This window comes from Diceros bicornis, chromosome 7 (assembly GCF_020826845.1).
Source record: "Diceros bicornis minor isolate mBicDic1 chromosome 7, mDicBic1.mat.cur, whole genome shotgun sequence".
Lineage (NCBI taxonomy): Eukaryota > Metazoa > Chordata > Mammalia > Perissodactyla > Rhinocerotidae > Diceros > Diceros bicornis.
In genome coordinates, this window is record NC_080746.1 from 77,531,354 (window position 1) to 77,537,353 (window position 6,000).

The window sequence follows — 6,000 nt, forward strand, 5'->3', positions numbered from 1 at the left end:
AGGGGCTCGGCCACTCTGCATGGGGCACGGTGCTGCCTAAGACCCCCTGCTCCACAGCTGCCCTGCCTGGGCTTAAATCCCAGTCCTGACACCGGGCAGGGCAATTCACATAACATTTCAGCGCCTCTATTTCCCCACCTGTAGAATGGAGATGGTAATAAGAGTACCTACTTCTTAGGGTTATTGTGAGGATTAAATGAGTGAAGATGTGAAGCTCTGAGAACAGTGTGTGTAGCACATTTCAAGCTCTCAATAAATGTTAGCTGCTATCCTTATCATATCTGTTTTTAAAAGGCTGCCAAGATCTTACCAGGCTGGAATTTATTTTGGCTGCCTTCCCAGTGAGGACCACTGTCATTACCTGTGATGGTAGAGCCACTAGGGGACCTGGGTTCCACTTCAGACACTGCCATGAACTTGCTGTGTGACCTTTAGGGAAACATGTCCATCTCTGGGCTCAGGATGGTCTGGTGCGCAACAAAGGCAACACGCCAGCGAGATCTCTTTAACGGCTGACCTCTTCCATTGCTCCCTCGGCTTATCTTTTCTCCGTATCCTGATGTGAGCCCTGGGCCTGCCTCAGGCACCAGGATGATGGAGGAGCTTGGCAGGTGTCTGAGGGCTGGAACCCTTCCTCCCTCTCCTGTCTGGCAGATGTCCAAGGAAGTCCTGGGTCCACAGTGAGGAATTGTCTGTTTTAATGCCACCATCTTGAATTCTTCATAAATTTTGGACAAGGAGCCCTGCGTTTTCATTTTGCACTGGGCCCTGCAGATTATGTAGTGGGTCCTGGTTTAGATTCATGAGCCTGAGTGTGTGTCCCTTCACTGAGCTGGGGGTGGGGGATGATCAGCCACATCCAGAACCACATTGACCAAGAGGTGGGGAGAGCTGGCTTGCCGAAGGAAAATCCAAGTGCTGTTACCAAAAGGAGGGAGTGGTTGCTATGTGCACAAAATGGGACAGAGGTCCATACAGATATGGAAATGGGATAGTTCCGAGTACTGGGGGGACCCTAAACCGTTCGGTCTGAGTTCCTCCCTACCTTGGACACCTGACAGTGTGTGTGGTTCTGTGGAGAGCATCCCACAACTGTAATAGTAATACTCAAACCCAGGCTGCACACCTGGGGCCACCAGGCAGCGGGCTAAGTGTTTTTACGTGCACTGTCTCATCCCATCCTCACAGGGACGCTATGACAGGAGTATTATTAACCCTGCTTCAGGACAGGGAGACTCAAGCAAGCGTCTCTTCTTCCTGTAGTGGGAGAACCAGCTAAGGAGAGCTGCCCACACTCCCACGGGGTGAGATGTCCCCCCTGTGTCTCCCCAGCAACCCCGTGCCCCCATCACAGTCCCCATCACTACTGCAGTGGCCTGCTTACCTGTGTCTCCTCCACAGGGACTGTGAGCTGGAGGCTGCTAACTCCACGATGTGGTGCTGGTGCCTGGGACAGAACTTGGCTCCTGTCAGTAAATGTGATAGAGAAGGAAGAAAAATAGAAGGCAGCTCAGAAGTTTAAAGACTCGACATCAGGCAGAAAAACGAGGAGGATGTTCAGTGGAAGGAAGCCGAGTGCAAAGTTCAGAGAGTAAACTCCACAGGTGTGCATGGAAAATAAAGTTCTACCAGAAGGATGGAAAAGCATCTTACAAACGAATATTAACAGAAACAAGCAGACCTAAGTGTATATCAGATTGACAACAGAACTTTGTATAATTTGGTGGAATATAATTTTAGTGGAATATAATCTTATATTTACTTTATAGGTGTGTTGATGGTAATGGTATTGACTTAGTAATTCTGATACTATTTTGCCAGAAATGTGAGTTAAAGCAAATATGTTGTTTGGAGTAACAATAATTTTCACATACTGTGGGAGAAAGTAGATAAGATACGGAGTGCGGGACGACAGGAAGAACGCTGTGCTGCTGTATTAAACTGAAAATTATTAATATGATGCCTCTCTCTCTTTCTTTCTTTCCCTCTCTCTCTTTCGCTCTCTCTCTCTGCTGAAAGGGCATAGAAGCAATGATATTGTAGTACAAATAAGCACACTTAGCAGCCAGATCTTGATTTCTAAATACCATTCTCCACTAAAAAAATAAACCCAAGCTTCTTGGGGGAAGTGGCTGATTCCAGGAATGGGGCAGAAAAATTATAAGGTAAGTGCCAGGTAGCATGGAAGTGCTCAAGCACTGTTGGAGACATATCTGAGGGACACAGGAGCCAGCTTAAAGGGCTCCCATTGGCTAAGTCTGAGATAATTGAGCATCAAACAGAATAATAGTGGTGATGTATAACTGAGTAAACCAAAAATTCATGGGTCTATGGAGATAACAAAAGGCGAAGGATGCCACCATTCAGAGGCACACTGCTCAGCCCAGGCCCCTTTCTCCTGCCAGGCAGGCAGAAAGAGAACCATCTGAAAGAAACTGGGGAGACGAAGGAGTTCTACACACATAATATCACGGAGCAGAGACTTCGGTGTGAGAGAGAAGGCGTTGCCAAATGAGAACATATTTTCCTTCCTTATTGTGGGTTAGACAAGGTCTCAAAAACCAGTGGCTTAAAGACCTGCTATGACCCACAGGTATTTTCACTCACCAATTTTCTTAAATTGTGGAATTGTACTTAAATTCCAGATTTCCAGCTGCTCTTAAAAACCAGGCAGTCTGAGCAGCATTCCCACATGGAAACAGTCAGCTGGAGTGAGCAGCCGTCACTCTATTCAGTGGGCTTTGCAGCTTCCGGTTCACCAGAGTCCCCACCAGTCCCAGCCCCCTTCACTAAGTTATGTCACCTGCCTGGCCCCCGGCGGCATTGGCATTTATGGTGACTAGTTTAGTCGTCAGCATTTGACTCAATACCTGCTAACAGGACACTCAAGAGAATGAGGTGAACTCACCTTGTGAAGACCAGATTTGGAGAGACTCTTCCAGGACTTCACTGAAGAATTTGGGGTGTCCAAGTTCTCTTTCCTGGACCTGGAGCATCCAACCACCCCCCGCTTGCCATGTGGATGCCTCTTTCTTACCTCCTGTTCTGGGGTGGGGAGGGGGGTTATCATGTGAAACAGGAGGAGAAGCAGATAGAGCTGGAGTGAGACCATTCCCTAGGGGTAAGGAGGAGAGTTTTCCAAAAAGTCGGTAGACAGCTTCCTGATTAACGCGTCAAGAGGGAGGCCAACTATGATGATGAGGTGGAGTTGAGGAGCAAGGTTGGGAACTGGGAGAAGGATTTAAGTTCTTAGATGCTGCAGAAGACATTGATGGTTGTCTACCCAATAGTTATCCTACCCTTCTGACTAACAGAACACATTTTGTTCAAGAAACAGTGTGCCTGAGCATGGCTGGAGAGACGGCTCTTGATTGGCCCAAGACAATATGGCAGCTCCTTTGCTTGTGATTGGTCTAGGCATGGATGTGGATCCAGTTCTGTCCAATGAGATGTAAGATATCTGCTGGACCATTCTGGGAAGAATTTGCCTCCAAGATAGAAGAGATTCATGTGAGAAAAAATTTCCCTTTGCCATTGTCCCTCTTGCTTCCTGTTATGGATGCTGTCATGTGAAGTGATGCTTGGAGCTGCTACAAACGTCTTGGCATCATTAAAAAAACAAACTCAAAAGCCAGCATGCTGAGGAAGGTCGAACAGAGGGATGAAAAGAGGATGGGTATCGATGATGTTGTTGACTAATAAGTCAACTCCAGGATGCCCTATATCTGATTTTCTTGTAAGGAAATAATAAATGCTCCTACCATTTAAGCCGCTGTTAGCAATATTTGCATGCAAAAGCACTCCTACCTACTACAGCTGTTTTTCCCATGGCTTAGAGGAAACCCCATGTGTAAAGCTGGATGTCTTCCCCCTTCAATGATCCCACCCTTCAGGAAGCATGGTAGGGGTGGAGGCTCCAGGGACAAGGCAGTAAGGGAAGCCTGGCCTGTGCACATTCACTCCTCCTCCAGTGCCCACGGAGAGGTGGTAGCATCCTATTGAGAAGAGGGGTCCAATTGTCCTAAGTGGTGATGAGCCAAAAAATAAGTGATGCCCTTGGGGCAGCTGGAAGTGGTAGGAGGGCTGTTACGGCTCCAAGGAACACTGCCAAGCAGACAACTTGGAAAGAATTTAAGAGGAAAACTCTCTCTTTCCTAGTGGGAGGTGACCTTGAAATATGAGGGAAGCTGATGTTGCGAGGTCATAAGAAAGTATAAAGTAAGTTATTAGCATGCAAGAATCTACCTGCAGAGCACGGTAAGCCATGCCAGAGAACCTAAGTTTCAGGCATGACCACCTGGTGAAGAATATGACATTGGATCCAGGCCTTTACATCCTGTGTGAGCTACTTGGTGACTTGTTGGTCTGTGTTCATTTTTTTCCCTATTTTGACATAAATGTGTGATCTTATTCAATGGTTCAAAATATGGTCATTTAGGGCCAACTAAACAATCTGATCTTTTTTTCTCTCTCTCTTGGGCCCCTGCCAATATTCTGCCATTTTAATTATGGCAACATTGAGGTCTAAAAAATTAAGTATCTTAGCCAAGGTACACACAGCAATAAATGGAAGAAGTAATATGTGAACCAAGATCTTTCTGTCCTCTTTTCTCATATAACTTATTGCCTCTTTGACAATACATTTTAACTTAAAAGTTAGTCCAAGATCAAAGAAGTTTGGATCCAACTGCCTCTTGCTACCCTTCTCAATTGGGTAACACTGCTTCCCGGAGGTTTTATGGGCAATGCCTTCACCAATTTCAATAGGAGAAGCTCAACAAATGACTTGTGGGTGTAACTCAGACCGAAGAGCAGAAGTTTGAGGCACAATATAAGGACAGAGATTGGGGGTTCTTTTATTATTTCCAAATCATGCCCTTGCTTTTGTGTTTCACTCAGTTCTTGAATACCTACTATGTGCCATCTACCATGAAGCAGCTAACTGTCAGAGATTGTACAGACTAGTAACGGTGAAGAGCACGGCCTCTGGAGCAAGATTCTTTGCTTTGACGCTCTCTGCTTTTCACTTGCTAGTTGTGTGACCTCCAGCAAGTTTCTTAACACCTTGCACCTCAGTTTCACCATCTGTAAACATACAATAAGTTTATTAAATAGAACCTATCTTATAAGGTTGCTATGAGGAATACCTTAGGAAATAACTGTATGATCTGTAGACTGGTCCCTAGTAAACAGTGAGTGGTATTTAAATGTTGGTTACCCTGTCTACTTGGTCTTTAGTAAGAGAGCTCCAGCTTCACATCCCAGTCTCCACCTCCAGACGAATCCAAAGCCCTGTGCCCATCTCCCCTCTGCTCCCCTTAACCAAAACCCACGTCCTCTTTCTCCCCCCTCCCTCTCTGCAGGAAATCCCATTTCCCACAAATGCCTCCTTGCTGCTTGCCCCCATTCGGCACCTATCCCTGAGTCTACCCCAAGGTCCATGCCCCTAGGGAAAGCTTCACCACCTGAATCACCCTCACCCTTTGTCTTTTTCCTGACCTCCAAAAGCACTTCCGTCAGATCCCAGGCCTGCCTGCCTGTTGGTCGACATGTTCTGTGAGGGTGCCTCGTCACACCACACAGACTGTCAGCCATGGCGTGGGGTGCAGGGCATGGGAATGTGTCCCATGTCTTCCTCTGCATCCCTCCGGTACACACACACACACCCCTGTGTACGTAACCAGTATTCAGCAGAGCCTGCTAGATGTCTGACTAACACTGTACAGTCACACACCTTCCTGATCTACACTCCCAACCCCACTCCAGTCGTCATCACCAAACGTTGCTGCTCTGTTGATTTATCTTTCCTCAGCCCACAAATACGCTCCAGAACCTGCGGACTTAAAAACAAAGGGAAAACAAACCAAGACCCTCCCTTAACAACACACAGCTTTTCAGCTACAGTTCATCGCTCTGCTTCCTTTTATAGCCAACCTGCTTGAAAAGCTCCTCTATACTTGTCTGTAGCGGCTTTCAGACTCTTGACAATGACCCATACTA